The following is an 11714-nucleotide window of genomic DNA, read 5'->3' as shown; positions in this document are numbered from 1 at the left end:
TGCGATATATGATCCGTTTGTAATAACGACCGAGTATAGTCCACACCTTGAGTAACTGTAGATATAATCCCGCGGAGACATTCACAACTACTAAATGTGTATTAAAATAACATTGTAAATGTCAATCAGAAAGACCAGCTACAAATTATTTATCAATCTGCAGAGCAACCCATTTACCTTATTCATTAGAAAATTGATATTGTGGGTTTTCCATAAACTTGTGTCAAACGTCTCTAGAGGTTTTGCAACTTCTACACAATCAAGCCAGCATCCCATGAGTTTGTCTATTGTGTTGTGGAAGACAGGGAGAACACGATGTTCAAGGTTAGAGAGGGATAGAGAGAGAGAGGGGGGGGGGCGAGAAAGAGATGGGGGTTTAACGTCCACTTGTCACCAACTGGGTTATTTTGGGAATAACATATGGTTCAATTTTTATTTCAATAACGCACAAAGTTGGACAGACGACACTACTCCTTGACACGTACAAGCGTGGAATCAAAACCACACCACTTGACTCAATGACAGACGTTAACCATTCGATCAGCAAACCTTCCTCAAGGTTAGGGGGATATGATCTGTGAGATTGGAAATTTTTTCAATTGCATTTTATTATATCTGAAAATGAATGAATGAATGATTAGGTTTTTTCGTTCAGAAATATCGTTTCTGTAATTAAACTGTAAAATACCTTCCAGGTGGGAAATTAGGAGACGATGGCGGTCTGAATACAATATCTTATTCCACATTGCTCAGAAGCAAAAAAAAACTTCCCATTATCACCCAGTCACATGCTAATCTCAGACGTGAACGACGGGCGCCTTTCTTTGCTAGGCCATCCGTCTTGCCCGTCTTACAATCGGAAAACAGGCTGTAAACTTCGGTATCGAACCTGGCACCTCCTGGTTAGCGAGTCAGCGTCTAACTTATTACTGGGTTGCGTTTGTAATTTATGAGATAAACGAAATAAAAAATCCTAACTGATTTTATACGTCCACAAACTATAGGAACATTGAAATAAGCATGACTTAGCTTAAAATCAAATATTAATGATATAACAAATGAGTTAATGATGTCAGTTGTCTCCCTTTGGGCCATAAAATTTATCATGTTTAATATTTCATAATTTGAATATCATTGAAGATTTAATAACATAAATTCATTTCCGGTATTTTGAATGATATACGAGTTTCTTTGAAGATATTAGTCATTTCTGTAATACGAATCCGACACTGAAAGTAAAAATCACACCGGTTTACCATCTTGATTTATGACCACATCCGTGGCCAAAAGCTGGTTATTGAATTCGTGTGTCATATCATGAGGGTTGGAAACCCGGCTTCGGGCTGCGAAGGATCTTCGTGATTTTTACCTCATGGTTGCTAGTGGGACCAAACGGTATCTTATCGCCGCTCCCGTTGTCTTCTTCCCTGCTGTTTAACAGGGCTGGAATAAACTGTTTAGGGTCTGAATCACCAATTGATGGGCGCAACTTGAGGAAGCCCTGGCTGGAAACCAGTTTACAAACGACTTCCATGTTAGTTTCAAAATTGCCGAATTATTGTTTTGGCGAGACGTTAAGCTTGATTCACTCGTAGCTAAACTGTGTATGTTGCAAATAACTAATCTACCAAGGAAACCGAAATTAAATCTCAAGGGAAATAAAATGACATAGGATTAATGTTCTAACTATCTGCACCAATCAGGCCATATAATGTACTGCGAGCTAAATGTTGTCCAAAGAGCGGCGGTTCCGCCTACACGTCATCGAATTCCAACTGTGAATGGTTCTTGGGTTAGGGTTAGCGCTAGCCCTGTTTACATCTTGTTACCTTGAGGAAATTATAACCCTTACCCACCGCTGTCTAGGAGGGTACCAATCTTCTCTATAGGGCTCTATGGGGTTGTAAGGGTGATTTAAATTTTAAGTCGTCGAAAACCACCGCACAGACGAAAAACACATGCAATTTCGTATAGATAGATAGTGTGATAACTTGGATTTCGTTTCAGAAGATTAAGTTTGAAGTAAAAGATTAAAAGACGTATGTAACGATAGTCCAGGATTGCGTTTTCAGACTTCAACAACAACTTTATTCAAACTCTCAAACGTTTTACATTTGAGGTCGTCAATATAAGTCAAAACATACAGGCATTTACTGTTCAATAGCAGTACTTAACATACTTACCATCCCGCATTGTATCGCTGAATGATTTTTAAATATAGGTTTTGTTATTTTAGACGAATTGAACTCCCTAATTATACCCTAGAAATATACTCGACTAATATCAGACTATAATTACTATTTTCAAGATGCCTAACTTAAATTAGATATAATAATGTGCTTGCGTCATAATATACGCACCTTGGTAGAAAAAAAAACCCTGCTTATAATTTTTGCCAGAACGGATTTCAGTGGCTAAATGTGGTGGTAGGTGGGGGGGGGGGTTGTTGTAAGTTAATACACTGTATTTAAGTTTCATGTATCCGTCTGAATTAATGTGCAGTTTACGTGTATATTTCTGAGAGATCCAGTCCAGGTTTATAGACGTGAAAGGATGAAACGATCACTTTTCGTGTGCTTCGGTGTTTTTTTTTTATTTTTATTTCCGGTTCTTTCTTGTGGATCTGGAAGCACAATGTTATCGGGTCTTAAACGACTTAGATGTGTCTGTCATATATAGATACATTATTTTATAGTCGTTTGTATTTACAGTTTTCGAATCCTAGAGTTCTAACTTGGCGCAATATAGCCCCATCGATGCTGATGTGAAACACCATTTCATTTCAAATATAGTTCTAACACATGCTATTTAATCATAAGTGTATTTCCTGTAGCTAGAAAGACTTCATAAAATGTGCACGTAATTTATTTCCAGCTTTTCTCTTAATCTTGAAAGGAGCGAGAAGGGTGTTGGGGCACATATTAAAATATGTGATACCATCAATAATAAAGGGAAATCTAAATTCAGTTCGAAGCCCAAAAGAAAGTAGATAAACTTTTTCTTTCGAAGGATAACAGAAACTTTTCAACTTTCTGATTTTATTTTTTGGTTACCAAATCCCAAATTTCACGGTAACCGCCATTACAATGCCACACTCCTTTATCGTCCATGTAGGTGTAGACAAGCAATCGATAAATAATGGGTACCCGAACTACATAAATGGAAAGTCTATGGAAGTACATACTTATATCCCATAAGGGAGACATACCTTATCTTTAAAAAGGCCTTATATGTTTTTCGTGGAATATTCTTTTAAATTAGGCAAAAGTACAAAATCATTTACTCTATTTTCAGTATCAAGCCTCCGCGAATAAAATGAGCAAATAATGCTTAAAAAGGATACAAGAAGTTGAATTAGATGGATTCAGCTGTTAGACGACCTCGTTCACACCTAACTAGATTTAACGTGACAAGCCGTGCTCTTTATTTCATTAAAACAATGACAATTAGATTATACGCTTCCTTGCTAGATGGCGATATAGGCGTAGTGATTAATGTGATTAGGCCGGCATTAGACCGCTTTATACCCTCATCTGACGGTCAATCCACTCCTGAGAAAACGACTAAAAATCAACCAAGCATGATGGACGATTAAAAAACAAGACGAAGCATTGAAATGGTTTTGAGATGGAAATGGCAGTCGAGGCTTGCCGGATACCAGGCTGTCAGGCGTGTTTACCGAGCTGTCAATGTTAATCTCCGACTAAGCTAGCCTTGTAATGGCCGTTCTAACTGACTCAGCTTCTGCCATTAAAATAATTGAATTCGTCTTGAAAACCTCCATAAGTCCAATCCCAACAATTGTCCACATTTGCAATCCTCTCTCGTTAGCCAGGGTTTCTTCTGATGGAGAGGAAATGCTGATTGACGCGCGTGCTCGGTAGTGCGAGCTCGATGCACGTGTCTGATACACTGCGCGTGCAAAGGTGTCAATTTTGCCAATGTGGAATATGGGAGTAATCCGCCCCGATAGCTTGGAGTTAATGGAATTGGTGATGTTAAGATTTGCATCTGATGTAGTCGTAGAACTGATGAGGATAAATACAGCAAGATGATCCTGGCCATTTAACCCCCCAATATCTGTATTACTCCTAATCAACCCATTTATTAACTCCAATACGACCATTTATCATCCACGGTGGCCAATAAAAACTGATTGACTCCGTCTTCAATCGCTCTCTTGTTTTATGTAGTTTTAAGTGGCACAAGGAGGTAATTAAGGTGGACATCTTGGAAGGGTCATCTTTCCGATAAAGATAAAATCGCTTATTGGTATTGTTTTACAATGTAAATGTCAGCATCCAGTAAGAACAGGGGCAATGTAGGAGCAGCTTAAGAATCTGTACACAACGTTTTCCCAACCATAACCCTCATGAACAGAGTTTGATATGGAGTCTATTTTTATGATATCAAGCAAAACATCCACCATTATAATGGACACCCGAGGAGAGACGGGGACTTTAATTTATCCATTTTGGGAAGCACGCGAGTCTTTGTGAGTGATAGAAACATAGGCACAAACAGGTCACCTTCTCACCTTGTGGATTACAGAAATACAACGCAATGTGTTGGCTATAATTTTTCTATTGGCTTTTAAGCCGAATATGAGACTGCCAAATAATTAGGGAAACACACAAGGATCATTGTCCTCTCCATTTTTATTTAGAGTATACACATCTTGACACTATTGAGTTGAGTAAAGTGGACAGTGTCGATTTTATTGATCTGATTCGCGAAATGTCTCAAGTGGGACGTCATAACATAATTAATGTAGCGAAGTTGTCAGGTTAGGGGACGTTTCGGCTAACCACAGTTGTCGTTGAGTGTTGACGTGGATACTATAACTGGTCTGAGGTGTCAGTAGAATGACGTGTCGTTAACTAGCCTGACATGACATGTCATGTCATATTATTTTTACAGATTTATTGACGGTAAATACCTCGATTGATCCGATAACAGAACAATTTATCAAAATGTGATGCACTAGATGTTGAAATTTCTTTTTCAAGCCACAGCCATAAAAGAAAACCAAGCCACTGAGCTGTTCGGCTACATGACAGGTTTTAAACATCTAACCGTGTCATACAAGGTAGGGCCGTTCGGTGCTGTCCATTTTCAGATTGGGAGTTCATTTCCATGCGGGATTTCTTGGTAACCCTGAAGTTTATTTTGGCTAAGGCGGCGTGTGGACAATTCTGGCCTTATTTTAGTCCGTTTGGGGCGGTCATTTCCGTACCAAGACCTTACCCATGGGAAACTCTGGGTAAGCCTAACCCTTGCGGAGATTTTTGACCTCTCCAACCGACCTGGAAATAGACTACCAATCCAAGGGGACTACTGGGGTTAGGCTATATGGTCAAAGATTCCCACAGGTTTCCCAGTTTGGCCTCCCCTTGGTAGTGATGCAAGACAGGCAGTCTGAGAAAGAAAGGCGTCTCGTCTTCCCGATGGGACGAAAAACCGAGGACCCATGTATACATTGGAAATCGGTATAAGAGTAAAACGTAGTGCCGCTGTCGGGGCAAAATGTCCCCCATAGCACACCGCAAACTATAAATTATTGTTTTAGTCATAGGCTAAGGTACACATTTAAGAATTTCTCAAATTTAGACATATATGTGTGACTTCCGGGCGTAGGATATTAGAAACAATATCAAGAAAGCTATTTTTGAAGATTTTATTTCAAATTAAAGAAACAAATGAATAAATATTTTTAAAGATACATTATGTACAATTTATATAAAGAGTTGGTTTGTCGTTTATGCTATACTAGTTCAAATATTTTTAAAGATACATTATGTAAGATTTAGATCAAGAGTTGGTCGCTCATGCTATAATACACTGTAGTTCAAAAATAGATAATGCAAAATGCGAAAATTTCATTCAAGTTACTTTATTCTGAGCTAAGATATTAGCCTTTAAAGGTTTGACAAGACGTGTGCACTGCTTGTAATAACCGTACTGGTTCTTCGAAGCTTAGCCTAGCTTCACCAATTTTAGATTAAATTATTAAATGGCTGAACTGTTCTAATCTACTTAAAATCAGACCAATCTGAAGGTATCCAGAGTTGATTATAGTCTAGCCATGTTAACAAATGTGTAATTAATTGTTTTTATAACATATAAGGCCTAAAGAAAGACCTGCTATAGGCAGATTCTGCCCTTGTATAATGTATGTTTAATAGGCTGTAGAAGTGAAAGAGATAAAACTAAATATTATTTCCACCATCTTACCATATACGTCTTATTAATAGCCAAATTAGAAATAAATGTTCAATATTCTTGATATCCATCATATTGTATAGTATTCTTCACTTACCCTTTTTAAATAACTTGCCGTACAAATATATTACGGATGGGAATCCTAATGTGGACGCAGAAGTAACTATTCCGGTTTATCAGGAGTAATGTCAGGGACTAACATTTGAAAATATATCTATAAACTGAGCTCCCGTGTACACATTGGCGTGCACATAAAAGATCCCTTTTGGAATTCAATGTAAGAGTAAATCTTGGCGCTGCTGTGTCTGCAAAATTTCCCTCATAGCACACTGGCGTATGCCCGTCTTTATTAGCCCAGTCGGAGCAGAATGGCAGGACGTTAAACCCAATTTCATTTTATTTCTGATATTTTCTAAAATAATAATATTCTGCTCTTTATTTGTTTAAGTATTGTTCAATACATTTTCTTTAATCAGCTGGATACAGGAAAAGAAATTCTATGGTTCAAGTGAGACATCTTCAATTTATAAAGTTTACGAATTTTTAATTATTTTTTTTAACTTTTATTTTACGTTGTCAAGAGAACAAAAAACGGAATTTAAATTAGGAAGGTTATTACATTATATGAGGATATATAGACTATAGTGTGCTCTAAACAAACGTGTGAATCTCTATACAAAATCGATGTAAAGCAGGTAGATCTCTGTGTGCATTTGAAGAGTATAGGTTTGGTCCAGAGTCACCAGTCATATTTTTGTGTGCAATTGAAAGGGGGTAGGTTGGTCCAGAGTAACCAGTCATATACATAGAGAGAGAGTGTGGCCAACTGATGTCCCAATTGTGATTGGGTATAAAAATTGTTTGTTTTTTTGTCTAATCATAGTGCTATACAATTACAGAATCGTACACAGTTTCCGGCTCCAATCCTACACATATCTATAATTCCGTTTTTTTTAACGGATACTTATTAGTTTATATATATTTTTTTTCTATTGATCTATAAAAATTAAAGATTGCGCAACAAAATGGGTTCCATGACCCAAGAAAGCCATAGGTAACAAAATGGCGACCTATGCTGCAGTTGACCAGAAGTAACAAAATGGCGACCATGATGGCAGTTGGCAAGGGGTAAAAATTGGCGACCATGGGCGCTACCGGCCGAACTCTCTACCCTACACCCACAGAACATACAATTTATTAACTAGTACTCAATAAAACACCTTTAAGTCATAGAAATGAATTTTCCTGGTGCATTCATCTTCGGAGTTTGTTTTAATAAGTTATTCTATTCAAGTTATACACGTGTCATCCGGTACATTATTACACCGCTGAAAGAACACCTCTAAATTGTTTTCCTTTCTATAACTTTAATATCTATCTTGGGACGAAGTAAATAATAGAAGAAAATCAACACCCAGTCTTAGACTATTACACACAACTTACTTAATTAATTACGTTATGTCAACAACACTATCATAGAATCCTCGTTCATTCAATTTATTGTTTAACAGAAATGTTTGGTTTTATATTAAGAACATCGTATTAGTAACGTGGTCAGAACTCTTTCATAAATCGGAATTTATTTAAGGGTATTGAAAAGAAACGACACCGACATTGTACTTGATCACCTTCTCGATTATTAATAACCATGAAACTAAATTTCACGACTTTGACTCAGAATAAATGGATAATGTACGATTCAGTTGATCTTCTCTAAAGATTAATAAAAAGTCGCTGATGCTGTGTTTGGCCACAGAAACGGCGTGAAACGATTCTAGTCGTTGACTTCTATATATAAATTCATAATACAGCGAGAGTTATCTCAAAACGCAGACACAACAATATACTCATCATCAGTAACGTATATAATTCATCATGCATTTCAATTAACATCTTTAAATTTTAATTAAAAAAAATATCGCAGGTTGTGAATTGAAACAAGAATTTCATTGCTTGTCAGCCCTTTTTTCCTGTTCGTGTGTTTTCAAAAGAGTGAGTATTTAGTAATTGACAATATTCAGAACCCATGTTTTCTTGTTTGGAAGGAACCGATTGTGCATAGATAAAATTCGCATGACAAATTTCAAAATGAATCAAATGGATTGGCATTAACGTTCGACATTTCTGATTTCAGAAATAGTTCTGACTGCTATCCAAGAAACCCCGCCTACCAATGCTCTACTTGTATACACGATAATTTCTTAATCTGTCGCGTCAATGAACTGGGGTTTAACGTCCTACTGTTCTGCTCCGGCTGGGCTAATGAAACGGACCGACCACCACGTCAAGTCACTAGCCATGTGCATCATGAAACTATAACACTGTAACTAAATACAATAACAATTCTAGTTAAAGATGATTATCTATAGTATGTTTTTGAAAAGAAATTGCTATGGTGTATGGATTAAAACGAAAGAATTTCGCTAGAACAGAAATTTGGGCAAGATATTTTAAATGCCAAGATACTTGTATACAATAAATGGAAACGGTTTGTAAATTTAAGATTAGATTTCCGATTCGTAAAACCGTCTCCTCAATAGTCACGACACCAACTGCTGCCATCTAGCATCCACCACAAATTCATCAAACCTGAAACGACAAAAATAAATCATAAACATACAGTAAATATCAAATTGGTATAACGGCCTTGCGACTTTCCGACTTGGTTTCCACTTGGTGTTTAGTCGTTCGGATGGGATTCAAACCGCAGGCCTGTGTACACGTTGACGTACACGTAAAAGATCCCTTGAGAGTAAGCTATAGCGCCGCTGCCCGGACACAGTTCCCCTCATAACACACTGCATGGAAAATATTCTTCTTGGTGCAGAAAGGTAGGGCGTTTAAACCCCCATTATTATGATCAAATAAGGCATTACCTTTATATTTTATTTCATTCAGTAATTTTTACAATCTGATTAAAACACAGATCCTGTTTTGTTTCATTTTAATAATTCATCGAAAATATGAAAAACGAAACGAAATATAGATGTGTATTTTAATAATTCATCGAAAGTATGAAAAACGAAACGAAATATAGATGTGTATTTTAATAATTCATCGAAAGTATGAAAAACGAAACGAAATATAGATGTGTATTTTAATGAGATTATAATTTTGAGAACTGTGATGTGGCTTATTTATTTGCATTATGTTTATTTTAAGTAATGATTCTTCTAAGAACCTATGTAACGGTTCGACAGGTAATGGTAAGAGCTCCGTGATAGCCGAGGGAGTTCCTAAGATGTCCTTCTTCATCAGCCTGATATGTACAGACAAGTAAAACGTTAAAACTCATTTCATTTCATTTATATAATTGAGAACTGCAGAATATTTGAAAACTGTTTTTTTTTCGTAAATTCAGCATTACATTTCTGCTTGATTTCATAGAACACGTGTTTCTTGTCGCGTGTTAGCGGCGGTGATCTGGACACCCACACTTAATGGCATACCGTTCTACAGACGATTAAAATAGAACATAATTTAAATTAAAAGTCAAGAATGGCTGAAGCTATCATTGAGAGAGAGAGTGGGGGGAAAGAGAGAGAGAGAGAGATGGGGTTTAACGTCCACCCGACACAAACTAGGTCATTTCTTGACTAACACATGGCTCAATCTTATTTCAATAATTCGCTTGCGCGTAGGGGTCTTTAGCAGTGGGAGGACCCGGAGAAAACCCACGAGGTTGGACAGGCGACCCTACTCCTTGTCACGTACAACCGGGGAATCGAAACCACGCCAGTTGACTCAATGACAGACCTTATGATACAGACCCCCTATCATTGATAAACTTTGCACAATGAGTTATAACCGGGGGTAAAAACTTAGAATCTACTCGACAGATAAATCTACAGTCAGAGAAAAGCAATTAAAAACCTTGCGTTTAACAACGTATGCATCTTTAATGCGTAATCAAATAATCATCAAAATCACACTCGGTCTTTCGAAAATTTTTTAAGACCGTGGAAATTGTTATTTGAAAAATAGATGTGCTGAATACAGCAACATATGCCGCGTTGTTGACGAAGTCCATCAACTCAGATCCTTGACATCACTAACTATTTATTACAGTAATTAAAAATACATCTTTTTTTTTACAAATATCAATTAAAAACTATCATTTCTATATTAACGGGGTGATTAAGATCACGTGACAAGATGTCAACTTTTGACACCACCGTGATAAATCACGTGCAATGACGACAACAGACGTGTTACGTTTTATGAATGGAAGGTTTAAATTAAAAAATCACCAATTCGGCGCAGATTTGTGTTGGTTCTATTGTTGGGGATTCGAGTCAAATAATAACCACGGTGTGGGGTATTATCCCTAATACCCGGTCTTATGATACATTTTACTGGTTTGACCCCGGGGGGTTACAATACATTACATAAGATACGATCAGTCCTTGCTAATGATTGCGGGTCACTTCTGAATAGACAGGTGTCAACTTCGTGATTGAGTCAAAGTGGTCAAGATTCGCACGTGAGACTGACCACCGTCATTAGCTAATGTGGTAATAGTAAGAAAACATTGAGCGGTCACTTAGTGAAATTACACATGTATCTCGCCTTAAGCTTCTTGTATCAAAACTCTAAGAGATACATTCTAACTAGAGCACAGAAAGCGTTACAAGATCCTGGGAAATTATCACTTGAAAGTCTACACAAATTTATAAGAAGGCTCGATCATTATCCCGCGCCAGTGTATATCCAAAATAAGTCCAATTTGTTTGTATTAGGAGGACTGCAGTACACGTAAAACAGAGCCGACAAGACAATCTACATATAAATGAAATGAAATGAAATGGGGTTTAACGTCCTACCGTTCTGCTCCTAAACTGGGCTAATGAAGACGGGCATACGCCATGCAGTGTACTATGAGGGAAATTTTTGCCCGGGCAGCGGCGCTATGGCCTACTCTTTTATCGACTTCCAACTGCCAAGGGATCTTAGACGTGCACTCCAATGTGTACAAGGGACATCGGTTGTTCGTCCCATCCGAACGACTAGACAGCTGTCCTTGTCAGGCCCTCTGTCCTGCATCACTGACATGGGAAACCACGCCGGAAAATGACAAACTACATAGAAATTGCAAGAAATAAACAATAAATATCAAGCAAATGGATCCAGGGGTTCAAAAATGATGAAATCCGAGAACTTTCCAATTATCAAATGACACAATTAATAGGTTGGTGTGTGCGCAAAGTTTCATACAAAATATGTAATAAGATATGTTTTGGAAACAACACCGGGATAGGATCTCTCAATGAACTTCGCTTTTGAACAAAAACCAAAGTAATCCAAATAGAAGTCGTGCATTTACAGCTTTTAACAACAGCAAACCAACGCAGTTGCAGATTGGATAACCATAGGCCGTCGGATCAACTGATTTCTCTGTGCCCCCATCACGGTTTAATAATATTTATAGAATGAGAAAACGAAACTAGCTCGATACACATTTCCTACACACCACTTTCCTCCTAGCATTTGGG

At 37.4% G+C, this 11714-nt stretch overlaps 1 long non-coding RNA gene across 2 annotated transcripts in view; it reads right to left on the bottom strand.

Annotated features, from left to right (window-relative positions):
* Positions 1-5663: 5663 nt before the first annotated feature.
* The window catches only part of LOC126808678 (uncharacterized), a 30318-nt gene continuing 24267 nt past the window's right edge, over positions 5664-11714 (bottom strand). For both annotated transcript variants that reach the window (XR_007674718.2, XR_007674717.2), the window contains one exon: positions 5664-8811. This is a non-coding gene — a long non-coding RNA (uncharacterized LOC126808678). The remainder of the gene's footprint in view (positions 8812-11714) is intronic.

This window comes from Patella vulgata, chromosome 1 (genome assembly GCF_932274485.2).
Source record: "Patella vulgata chromosome 1, xgPatVulg1.2, whole genome shotgun sequence".
NCBI classification, from domain to species: domain Eukaryota; kingdom Metazoa; phylum Mollusca; class Gastropoda; family Patellidae; genus Patella; species Patella vulgata.
This window is presented reverse-complemented; position numbering and strand designations above follow the sequence as displayed.